Here is a 13,105-nt window from a genome sequence, read left to right as displayed (position 1 = left end):
TGCCACCACAGGAATGGACATGCCAGTGAGAGTGAGGACAAGCAGGCAAAGACCCAAAGCTCTTTCCTTCCTTGTCATTCACACAGCCTGTCACTTAGAAGGTGTGGCCCAGGTGTAAGGTGGATCCTTTGACTGCAAGGGATCTGGATTTAAGTGGCTACGGCAACGATTCAACTAGCTAAAAATCCCTCACGGGTGTGCACAGCCGCTTGGGTTTTAATAGTCAAGTTGACAACCAAGAACAGCCGCCACACACTCCCTCCAACGGGCCACACTTCTTAAGCTGTCCCCAAACAGTGCCACTAACTGTGGACCAAGCACTCAGATGCTCAAGACTATTGAGGCGTTTCCCATGTAAAGCACCATGAAGAGTATAGGAGAGTGCACACTCACACCATCCCCCACCCCTAGAGCTCAAACTGTAGTGCAGGAGAGAGTTAGCCAAAGCGGGGTGTAGTGGTTTACACCCACTCTACCATTCCAGCACTCATGAGGCTGAAACTACTGCTGTGATCAATTCATAGACACTGTGGAAATCTAGAGGGAGGCTCGGATCAGTGACCAGTCTAGCCAGAAACTTTAATTCAAAAGAGGCTGAGCAGGAGGTAGAGTGGATTGCTACATAACAAATTCCAGGCCAGTCAGGGCTGCACAGCAAGAACCTGTCAAACCAACAAAAACTGCTTTAGAGAGATATGCTTGCTTTGCAGGCAACAGAAGCTGAGTTTGCACCCCAGCACTCACATAAGGCTGGGAGTGGAAGCCTTTAGCCCCAGTGCTGGGTAGTTGAGGGGGTGGGGTTGTGGAGTCCTGGAACTTGTGAGCTAAACAGTCTAACCGAAGCAGCCAATTTCAGGTTTTGTGAGAGACCCTGCCTTAAACAACAAGGTAGAGAGAACTAGGGATGACAGCTAACATTGACCTCTAGCATTCTAGCATGTTCTTTCTCCCTCAGTCTGTCTGCCCATCTGTCTGTCTGTCTATCTATCTGCCTGCTTAGTGCAGGGTATTTTAAATGTTTACAAATCATCAAAAGGATTGGGTGGTGGACAATGTGTGGGAAGGGGGTGGGGCGGCTCTCAGGAATCTTCTAAAGGGCTTTCCAAATGCCCCAGAACCAGCTATCAAGCAAGGAAGGGCTCTCAAAGCCCCTCCTGGAATTGCTGACTAGATGTCTCCCAAGTCATGTACAGAGAGCTGACTCAGCTCCCCAGGCAGGGTGACCTCCAGGCTCCTTCCCACATGAGTGCTGCAACAACCCTAGTGTCCCTGAGCTTGTCCTCTCTGAAGATAATGGTCCCTTCTCAGGCTTCCTGAGAGAAGATCCTGTAAAGAAAATCTACAATATGCTTCACCACCGACTTCTGTTGCTGTGATGAAATACCAGGACAGAAAGCAACTGGGAAGGAAAGGATTTGTCTCCTCTACATGTCCTCATCACAGCCATCACTTCAGGAAGTCAGAGCAGGAACTCAAGAGAGGAACCTGGAGGCAGGAGCTGATGCAGAGGTCATGGAGGGGTGCTTCTTTCTGGTTTGCTCTCCATGGCTTGCTTAGCTGTTTTTTTATACCATCTAAGACCACCTGGCCAGGGATGGTACCACCCACAGTAGGCTGGGACCTCCTATATCAATCATTAATCAAGACTTGCCTACAGACCAATCTTATAGAAGCATTTTCGCAACTGAGAGTCCCTTTCCCCAAATGTTTATCTTGGGTCAAGTTGAAAAAAACAAAACAAAATAGTCACCACCCAGTTTGCTGGCAGAGCCTCACTTCATTGGCTAAAGTTGGTATCTATCAAGTCTCACTGGTCCACGGCTACCGTGTGTCCAGTCAGCTGTGGTCAGGGAAGCATGGACATTTCCTTGAGTGTCTGGCCCACAGGAGCAGCTAGCTAACTTTTGTGAACTTCCTGGCAGGACGGACGACAGCCAATAAAGTGCTAGCTCTGCAAGCATGAGAAGCCAGCTGTAGCTGTAGCCCTGCTTCACGCTCCCACAGTAATCTTTTGGAGATCACAGCCTGCGACTCTTTCAGACAGAAAGGGATGCAGTGTGGTGGTGCTTCCGGTGCTTCCAGAGGATCAGAGGCCTGCATTGACACCGAATCTTCTTTTTAAACTCCGACAGTCACATGCAAGAGTGAGGAGAGGGGTCATTTGCTTCTAGACACAGAATGTGGGAGGCATTCTCATGGCAGCCAACACCTGTCCCCTCCCCTTCTTTCTTTCATTTTTTTTTCTCCTGCTGAAGGGGTGGGTGACTTAGGCACTCCTGTTCCTGTGATGGAGTGAAGGAGGGCATGTTTCTTTCTAACAGAAGAGCAAGAACACTTTCACATATATTCTTGACCCTGAAGGTTTTGGCCTGGCTACTCCTCAAATCTATGTCTCTGTAAATGGATGCTTGTCTTCATGCTCTTTACTCTTGGCAGGCTGATGCTTTGATTTGAAGACATGTGGCATATAAATTGCAAGGAACCCGTTTGCTGCTCGGGCAGGTAGGACAGGTACTGTGGGATTCAGGTAGTTACTGTAGGTCACAAGCTGAAGTACACAGCTTCCTCAGTGGGAGTAAGTTCTTCCCACACAGGGTACCGTTCACTTGGCTGGCGCCTGCAGAATGAGAACACTAGGAGGCTGTGTGGTGGTACATGTCTTTAATCCCGGCACTGACAAGTGGTTATCTGTGAATTCAAAGTCAGCCTTTACATAATGAAACCTTATCTCAAAAAATAAAACAACAACCAAATCAAACAACCTCGCCCCCTCCCCCAACAGGCTAGAGGGTCCTGGCCATGACTGGCCATGACAGCAGTCTGTAGTGAGATATTTACTTTGTCCACACCTGTGGCACAGACCATGCCCATTGGGGGTGGGGACAGGGGCAGATAGTGCCTGGGGGGAACAAGTCTGAGGAAGGGGTTCCGGGAGCTCTCTTGCTTCAAGCACCGGGACAGGAGAACATCCGGAGGCTTCCTTGGGACCAGGAACCTGCTGGTGTTCATCTGTCTATGTTGTAAGTTATTTCTCCCTGAATAAACATCTATTCGGCCTATCTGTTTCTCCTGATCCTTATTAAACCTCAGTAGCAGAGAGTTCTGTCCCTCTGTCTGGATGTCCATCTGCCCCAATGACTTGGCTCCCAGGATGAATCCTCCTTTTTCAGGGCCCATCCTTGTGCGGACCTTTCCTCAGCAATGATAGAGAAACACACACACACACACACACACACACACACGCACGCACGCACGCACGCACGCACGCACGCACGCACGCGCACACACACACACACTCGAGTTTCTTTATTGAATCTTTGAGAATTTCACATCATGCATCCTGATTCTGCTCACCTCGAAGTCTTTGCATATCTTCCCTCCCCACCGCAACGGTCCCCCAAATGAAAATTTAAAAAATCAAACCGAAAGCAAAACAAAGCAGCAACAACAAAAAACTCTTTGCTCCTTCATTTCTGTGGCCTCTCCAACACTTTTCATTCATCCTGGTGGCATTGGAAGCTGCCGTGTGTCACACAGTATATTCCTGTCCAGTCACCTTCACTTGCAAATGCTCACTGCAATGAGTCACTGGTCTGGTTCAAGGCCTCTGGTTTCTGGCACACCATCATCACTGGATCCTCACCAAAATGCTTCTCAGATATCCCGAGGCCACCTGAATCATGGAGATTCTGCGGGAATTATTCCATAGGACCAATCCTTGTGAATGAACAAGCTCCAGCAGATCCTAGATGGGGTAGATGCTAGGGTGGGCCAACCCCAGGCCTGGCTGTGGACCTGATTGGTAGCTGAGCTGGTTAGTTCAGGCCACCTGGGCCAACCCTCTCGGGCAAGGAGTGGAGCCAGCTCCCCCAAGTCCATGCCCTCTAGGTCAGCTCTCCCCTGGAGGTGGTGGTGGGGAGCTCTCCCATGAAGGTTAGAACCAGCTCTCTTGCTGTAGCAACCAGTGAGTGGCAGGGCCAGCTATTCCAGGCCCAGCAAATGGCAGTCTGGCTCAGAATGGTTCTCTGATTCCATCATGCATGGTTCCTATGGTCTCCTGAGGCTACACAGGCCACAGACATCAACACAGACCCCCAACTGCAGCAGGACCACGGTCCCAGACAAGGCCCTCAGCAGTAGCTTGGGCCCAGACAACATCCTGGCTCCAGGGGGAAGCACAGACCACTCAGAGGAGGATGGCTCTGGTGGCCCCTAGACACCAACCAGACACAACACCCCAGGTTGTGGTCATGACCGGATTCCGTGTAACCTTTAGTGGCAACACAGACTCCAGCTGCAGTAAGACCACAGACCCAGACATGGTCCTGGGCAGCAGCTGGGTCTGGATGTCACCATTGCCCCAGGTGGCAATGCAGGCCACCCAGACTGACATGGCCCCAGATCTCTGGCATCTATGTGGTCATTGATGGCAACAGGAACCCAGACATCAACACAGACCCTGACTGTAGCAGAGCCATGGACCCAGACATGGCCCCCAGCTGCAGCTCTGGCTAGGATGTCACATGGTATTGGGTAGCAACACAAGCCACTCTTATCTGCATGGCCCTGACTACAGAATGTCCCTTGGCCACCAACATGGACTCAGGTGACTGACCTAAACCCAGGCATCCACACAGCTCTTGGTGGTAACATGGGCCACAGTCTTCAATACAGAACCCAGCTTCAGCAGGACCATGGACCCAGGCATGATACTCAGTAGCACCTCAGGCCCAGATGACACCATGGCCCCGGGTGATGGCACAGGTCCCTCAGATCTATATGGCTCCTGCTGCAGCATGACCCCAATTCCAAGGCCACAGATTGTGTTCCAGGTCCTGGGCCTCTGTGGTCCCTTGTGGCCACATGGGCCATCAACTTCAACACAGGACCTGGCTGCAGTAGGACCACAGGCCCAGGCAAGGTTCTTGGCAGCAGCCCGCATCTGGACGTCACCATGGCTCCAGGTGGCAATGCAGGTCACCCAATCGGCATTGCTCCAGCAGTAGCATGGCCCTTGGACACCAACACAACTCCAGGTGGTAGCCCAGACCCCAGGAATCCACATGGCCCTCATTGCAACAGGAACCTTGGACATCAACACAGACAGAAATGCCACTTGTAAAAGTCAGTATTTTCTGAGTATGTCTAGTTTCTATGAATATACAGAATTATATCAAAAACAGTTTGGTAGTCCTTATCTTTAAAAGTTTTTATTTTACGTAGAGATTTTTCATATATATTTAAATATATATATGTATATATATGTACATATATATATATATTTTTTTTACATGCAGTGCCTCGAGGTGCCAGAAGAGGGCAACAGATGCCTCCCTGGAAAGGAGTTAAAGGAGGTTGTGAGTTGCCATGCAGATGCTAGAAGCCAAACCTGGGTTCTCTGCAAGGGTTGCAAGTGCCCTTAACTGCTGAGCCTCTAGCCTCAAAGAGGGTGAGACAGTATCTCACTCTGTAGCCCCAGCTGGCTTTGGAAGTATGACTATCCCTCTGCCTTAGCTTCCCTCCCAAGTGCTAAGATTACAGGCGTGAGGCACTGTGCCTGGCTTTCTCTCCCTTTTCTTGACATATGCTGTTTATTGAGACTCTCGGAACTGTCATAAAAAATAATTTTGGAAGAAGCTGGGGATTAAAATCAAGACCTTGAGCATGTTAAATATACACTTTATCAACCACAGAGCTAAACCTCTAGCCCTGTTATAATTTTTTTTTTTTTTAATTAAATTGTCTTGACCAGGTGGGAGAATCAGGAATTCAAGGTCATCTTTGGGCTACAATAGACCCTGTCTCAAAACAGAAAATGAAAGTGTCTTATTGAACCATCTTTATCTTGAAGAATATCACCCAAGGGGCTGGAGAGTTGGCTCAATGGTCAAGAGCACTGGCTGCTCTTACAGAAAACCCATGTCCAGTCCCTAGCACCCACATGCAGCTCACAACCATCTGTCACTCAAGTTCCCAGAGATCTGATAGCCTCCTCTGACTTCTGAGCGAACCAGGCATGTATGTGGCACACAGATGTACATGCAGGCAATATACACATGCACACAACATAGAATAAATAAGTCTAATTTTTTTCAAAGAATATCAGCTTAAGTCTCCTTATTACATACTTTTTTCCAGAAGTTTTGTTTTTAAGATGAAAGACTCAACAGTATATTTATTTATTTATCATGTAGGAGTTTTGCCTGTATATGTGTGCAGCATGTGTGTGCTTGGTGTCCACAGAGACCAGAAGAGGGCACCAGATCCCTTGGAGCTGGAGTTAAGCTATCATGGTGCTGGGAACTGAACCTGAGTCCTCTGCAAGAGCTCTTAACTGCGGAGCGTTAAGTTAAGAGCCAGCTCTCTAGCCCTCATTCCAGCATCTTTTTTTTTTTTTTTTAATGATTTTATTTACTTATTATGTATACAACATCTGCACGCCAGAAGAGGGCACCAGATCTCATTACGGATGGTTGTGATCCACCATGTGGTTGCTGGGACTTGAACTCAGATCTCTGGAAGAACAGACAGTGCTCTTAACCTCTGAGCCATCCCTCCAGCCCTTATTCCAGCATCTTTCGTTGTTGTTGAAAGTCCTAAATTGCTTATTGGGTACAAGTTTTATAAACATCATGTGTATTATCAGTAGTGGTGGAGCTGGAGAGTACTGCACCTTCTCCAGGCTGTGTGTGCGCAGTGGGGAGAGCCACCAAAGTGTGGTAGAACTTGTGGCTCTTTCCAAGGCCACAGCTCTTGTGCCCAGCAGATGCCAGCCCACGCATCCCTCTGTGCTTGTATACTGGTTTGGAGAACCACTGGGTGTCAGGATTCCTTCTGACAGTTTCATGGAATGGATCGATGATGATAAACTAAAAAATGTGTATGTGGAATCTCCACCAACCCAGTAAGAATTGAGGGCTCTCAAAGCCCCACAACAGTGTCCAGCTCTCTCCTCAGTAACAGACTGAAGGCTCTAGGCAAACCAGCTGGTTAACACCATGGTAGGCAGGCTCGCTGTAAGTTGCTCCCTTAAGAACTGGGCATTTGTGGCCACTGCAGCAGACATGAATCTTGTATATGACATTACCTTGCTTGGCCTTCTGCCTCAGCCTTCATGCTTTATCAGGCTGAGCTGGATGGGGAGCCCTGTGAGGAGCACAGAGCTGGTGGTATGGCCAGCAGAAGACCCTCAGAAGAAAGCACATCATGTCGGACTACTTCTTTCTTCATAGCTCCTGGATGTATTGGTATGTACCCATCTTGGCTCACCTGATGGCTGCCACCAGTCAGGAAAGGGTCTTCCCAGCATTTAAAAACTACAATTTCATAAGTGTATATAACATGCTCACATCACCTGCCCTCTCTTATCCTTCTCACTCCCAACCTAAGATTTCTTCTTGTCTGTATCATATCAGGCACACTGAGTTTAACCAAGCCAGCTGTATGGATTGTTATTTTTAACATGTTAAACTAAGTTACATATTAAAAATGCTACATATATATTTAATTAGAAAATTACCCATTTTTTTTGTGTATGAATGTTTTGCCTGCATTTTGTCTGTGAACCACATGAGTGCCTGGTTCCCAAGGAGGCCAGAAGGGTGCATTTGGCACATTGGGCCTGGAGTTACAGATGGTTGTGAGCTACTATATGGGTGCTGAAAGTCCAGTCCAGGTTATCTGGAAGAACAGCCGGTGTTCCTAACCACTGAGCCATCTCTCCAGTCCCATGTACTGTGAATTATATAGCAACGTGTAGTTGCATTTATTTTGTGTGATGATGGGGCCAGCAGTGCAGCTCAGTTGGATGAATGGTTGACTGGAGGATTAGTTGGTTTTCCAGAGGATTAGAACTGATAGAATAAATGTATTGTAAAGGGAATTTAGATTGGCTTACTCAATATAGGCTGAGTATTCCAATAGTGGTCGTCTGCTGAGAACGTGGTAGCCGCTCCATCCATGAGGCTGGGTTCCTGGCATTCACAGTCTGGTTCTCAGGACCTGGAGCAGTCGTGAAGAGCCTCTGGTGTTTAGTCCATTTTAGAAGACCAAAGAAGCTGGACTCCGATGTCAGTGAATGACGGTAGCAGCATGAGCAACAGTGTAGATGTGTTCACCAGCAAGAGAAGAAGGCAGACAGGCTAAAAGCAGTACTGCTTCCCTGTGGGATCTCCTCGGCTTCAGCTAGATGGTGCTGCGAGGGTGTCCCCTCAGGTAATCCTTCTGGGAACTAACCTCACAGGCATCTCAGAGACACATTCCCTAGCTGCTCATAGATCCACTCAAGTTGACGAGATTAAATATCACATCTAGCCTAAGGTAGACACCAACCTGTAGCTATGGAACAGGCACGTGTATCTGTAGACACATGTGCACTGCGCCCCTCACCCTAGTACAGTCAGCCCTAGACCTGGGCTTGGTACTGTGTTAGGTACTCTAGGTCCCTAACAAAGACACCAGGCACTCCTGCAAGCTCCCTAGGCAAACAGGATGTCTGGAAGCATAAAGCTGACCTAATCATTATTTTTGCAACTGTCCCACACAGGGAAATTCTGCAGAAGGCTGTGGAGGAAGAGGCCTACTGTGTGAGGAAGACAGCTACTGTGTGACATTGGCATGAGAGGCTTATTTTTAAAAATCAGTTCCCTATGACATAAGGGTAATTGCTAGTATCACACCTGTGTAGTTAAGGGCAGGTAAAAGCAGTCGATGGAAGTGGATGACGCTTTGTGTGACAAGGAAGCTTTACAAGGACAAGAGACTATTTGTGTGTTTCCTCCCATGGAACCCGTACACACTGAGACATTTATTGTTCTTATCACCAGTTGACTCTCTTCCTGGTCCCTGGCCACGGCTAAGGGGTGATAGTCCTCTGAATTGGGGATGGAATTTATGAACTAAGTTGAGCTGATCAGGACACTCCACCCAGTGAACCATTTCCCTTCCTGTCATCATTGTGGCTGCTTCCCACAGGAACACCCTCTTTTGTGTTAGTGGATTAAAGCTGGAGGGTTTTTTTCTGTTTTTTGGTGTTTTTCTTCCTTTTGTGAGAGAGGGTCTCACCATGTAGCCCAGGCTGGCCTAGAACTCACAGAACTCCATTTGCCTCCGACACTCCCAGCTGCTTATTCCCTTCTTTAAATTTAAAACTTATTTGTGTGTGTGCACAGAGCTACGGAGGTCAGAGGAGACCATCCAGGAGGTAGTTCTTTCTCTCCATCACATGAATCCTGGGGTTCAAACTCAGACTTTTAGGACTGGCAACAAGCACCTTTATCTGCTGAGCCATATTGTTGGCCCCTGGATTTTATTTATTTATTTGTTTGTTTGTTTATTTATGCCTTTTTTGTGGGGGAGGGAAAGGTATGGGGGAAAGGAGGTTTTAGTTATTTTGTTGTGGTCCCCGACATCTGTCCTGGAACTCACTATGTAGACCAGGCTAACTCAAACTCACAGATGTCTGCCTGCCTCTGCCTCTGCCTCCCAAGCTGGGACTAAAGGTGTGTGTCACCATGCCCAGCCAAAGAATGGATTTGGGACAGGGTCTCTTGTAGCCCAGGTTGAGCTGGGAATTCTGTTACTGGTGAAAGAGCCCTAGCATCTTTTTATTTTTCCTTCCTTCCTTTTTTTTTTTTTTTTTTTTTTTTTTTTTTGTTATCAGTTAAATGTCACTGAGGTACTTTGCACCCAGAAGAGACAGGGCTGGGCATAGATTGTCACATTTTTTTCAGAATGTCCCCCCTCCCCCCGTTGAATAACCCTTATCATTTACCTTAGCTCTCCAATAATTTGGGATGCTGGAAACATCTATGATACATGTATTTTCTCTCTTAAGAACTAATGTATATTAATGACATAAAACAATGGTATTAATACATGTATACAATGTACTTTGGCCAGTATTTTTTAAAAAAGAATTTGATAAATATCTCTCACAGATTGGAAATTCCCTTTTACTTATCATGCATACACTTTTCTTTTGTTATTCTTTTTTTGTCTGGTGTATCTCGGGTGGGCTTTGAATCCATTCTGTGGTAGTGGATGACTTTGAAAAATCTCTGATCCTCCTGCCTTTACAGCCCAAGGCTGGGAGCACATTCTTGCTCTCTGTTTTGAGACCTCCCAGCTCCCCACCGCTCTCATTCTGAGCTCTATTCCAGAGCCTGACCAAAGCCTGGCGGTACTGACCAGTGCTGACCACAGGCATTCCAGCTCCTGTTGGAAGGCTGATGTCACCTGGTGGCTGCTGCTGAAGCTCCCAGGGAGGACTGCCCCCCCCCCCTTACTGGTGAGGAGATGGAGTGAAGTGAGGCTGCTCCCAGAAAGCCCTGGAGCCAAGCATAGCATACCATTAGCACATGCCAGGCTGGTTGACTCCAGAGTTCTCAGTCCAGTGAGAGCCCGTGTGGAACTTGAAACCAGGAAGAACAGCACTTCCCTAAGTCACCATGCAGTATGTACTGGCTGTTCCTGGAGTCCTCAGATCTGCTCCCCAGCACGTACTGAATAGGCCACCAGGCAGGCTTTGTGTCATTCCACACTGACCAAGGAGCCTTCATGTCCCAGCCTGCTCTTCCTGTATCCCTCACAACTGCTAACTTCTCATAACTATATTGATTCCTGTTTCCTAAGCCTCTTAAACAGCCTCTGCCAAGGAAGAAAATCCGCTAAATCGTTGCTGCTCTCTGTTTATTACATAGGGCTGGGCATGTGGCTCAGTTGTTAGAGTGTTTGTCTATCACACACCAAGTGCTGGGTTTCGTCTTCATAAAGCAGGGTAGTAGTGTAGCATTCTGGAGGTGGAGACAGGACTCCTGCTGAATCCCTTCCAACACTGTCATATAACCATGTAATCCTTTTAATAACTTCGAGAGGTTGGTGCTATTGTGGATTTTAGAGAGGCTCCCAGACCCTAATAGGCCGATGTGAACCAGAGGTGAACTGGTTGGTTTAAACAGCAAGCTCTAGGCCAGCCAGGGCTGCACAGTGAGAGGCTGCTTCAAAATCAAACAAACAGAGCAGAAAATTCCCCAGCCACCTCAGCAGACACACAGCAGGAGCCGAAGGCTGGAGGGGGTGGTGAGTCCACAAATTCCTGGGGCTGGAGACAGCCATCAGTTGATAAGAGTGTTTGTTTCTTTGTGGGTGTGGGTCAGATGTCAAAGGTACACAGGTATGTGCATGTGGTCAATCTCCGGTGCTGGGGTGGGGTGGGGATGAGAGTGGGGGTAGGGGGGTCATTTCTTAGGACTTGCTTATCTTGCTTTTTGAAACCAGGCCTTTCCCTGGGACCCAGAGCTTGCTGATTAGATCAGAGTGGCAGGATTCTACAGCTCTCTGGACCCCAGCAGCCCCCACCACCACGCCAGGCTTTTTACAGGTGTTGGAGATAGAGGCTCATGCTTACAAGGCATGCTCTTTATGTACTGCTAACCCCTCAGCCCAGGCTGAGGTCTCACACTCAGAGATCTGTCTGCCTCTGCAGGGATTGAAGATGTGGGCCATCGCTTCCTGCCTAACCCTAACGCTTCTGTGTGTTTTGTTGATCCATTAACTCACAGGTTCTAGCCACTTCTGCAGAACCGTTGCTGTTTGAGGCTCTGCACCAACAGCTGTAAGCAAAGTCTTGAAAAATCTGAAGCAAGTGTAACGTGCTATGAAAAGGCTGTGATCACCACTGTGCCACAGCAGCTGCTTGACTAAGCTCACAGATGAAGCCACATAATTTCAGCAGGAGACTGTATGAAATGAAAATGAAGGGTTTTTCACCCCTGCCCAGGGCCTCCCCGGTTAAGAGCCTCTCCTTTGTCATTTTACGGAAACATCAACTGTGCAAAGTTATGTAAAAACAAGAAGGAGCATAGGATAAGGGCTTTCTGGTCCATTGTATTTGTGTGTCTCTAGAACTGATAACAAAAAGCCATTTTGTGTGTATTAAATACATCTAGAAAATGTGTAAGAATATCTCAAACAGAAAGCAAGAGTACACCAAATGGTGGACACTTGCTGTCCCTGCACGAGGCAGGAGGGCAGCCAGGGCAACGAAGTAAGTTCCAAGCCAGATTAGGCTGCATACAGTGTGAAACCTCATCATTTAGAAAACAACAACATTAATAATAATGAAGAAAAAAGAAAGGAAAGAAAAGAAACTGAAGAGAAAAGGAGAAATGAGAAAGGGTCTAAGCAAGAGTGTTGGCCAAGACTTCTCCCTGCCCCTGTGGTGACGGGAGAGCAGGCAGAGTTGCCGTGTCAGCCGCGACTCCTGAAAAAAGTCGAAGACCCTTTGTCCTGACCCTTCCTCAGCGTGCTGACCACTGCACGGGCGGGAAGCTGGGGCTGCCTTTCAGCGAGGCCCGAACTTTTCCCTGATCAGCTGTGCGTGACCCCTAGGCTGTCTGTAACAGCTTTGATCCTCCCTTTCCTCGTGTGGGGCTCTTGACTCGAATCCCCAGTTCTCCCGTTGTTCACGCAGGCCGCATTCGCGCGACCCTTTGCCGCTGACCGACCACTGAGAGGTGGGAGCAGAAACACCTGGAACAACAGGCGCTGGACGCGGAGATTGGCGGGTCCCGGGGAGGGATGCGCGGCACCTGTGCTCGCGGCGGGAACACTCAATAGAGCTCAACGACACCAATCATCAGGGCCGGGATTGGAGGTAGCCCGGGCTTCGGAATACACGTGCTCCATTCCACTCTCCACTCGGTCAGGGATCAGGGATCTCCACCGCTGTCACATTCTCGAAATGTACCCGGCACTGGCGGTTGTTTGTTCAGATGCAGACTTCCCAGATTTTACAGTATGGTAGAAGTTGGTTATGACCACTGCAGTCACTTGGCTTCATTTCCAACGTGGGAAAAATGGATGGGTAAAATGTTATCAAATACCCTCGACCGCGGCAGGACTCGAACCTGCAATCTTCTGATCCGAAGTCAGACGCCTTATCCATTAGGCCACGCGGCCAACGGCAGCGGGTTACCTTTACTTAGCTTAAAGCGTCAAGACGCCCGCAGGCTCGCTTCAGCCCGATCCATCCTCTCCGGGCGGAGGGGGGACTGGAGCCCACCCGGAAGTCCGTCTCCCACCCCCGCGGGCGGGCGTCTCCATT

The 13,105-nt window shown here is 48.5% G+C and overlaps 1 non-coding gene and 1 pseudogene across 1 annotated transcript; both read right to left on the bottom strand.

Moving 5' to 3' along the window:
• Positions 1-6,642: 6,642 nt before the first annotated feature.
• On the bottom strand, positions 6,643-7,259 carry LOC127238119 (60S ribosomal protein L15-like; annotated as a pseudogene).
• A 5,628-nt stretch (positions 7,260-12,887) lies between these two features.
• Positions 12,888-12,960, bottom strand: Trnar-ucg (transfer RNA arginine (anticodon UCG)). The gene has a single exon. It is a non-coding gene; the product is annotated as a tRNA-Arg (tRNA).
• Between the last annotated feature and the right edge of the window lie 145 nt (positions 12,961-13,105).

This window comes from Phodopus roborovskii, unplaced genomic scaffold, assembly GCF_943737965.1.
Source record: "Phodopus roborovskii unplaced genomic scaffold, PHOROB, whole genome shotgun sequence".
NCBI classification, from domain to species: Eukaryota; Metazoa; Chordata; class Mammalia; order Rodentia; family Cricetidae; genus Phodopus; species Phodopus roborovskii.
The sequence above is the reverse complement of the archived record's forward strand: the minus strand, read 5'-3'. Positions and strand labels throughout refer to the sequence as shown.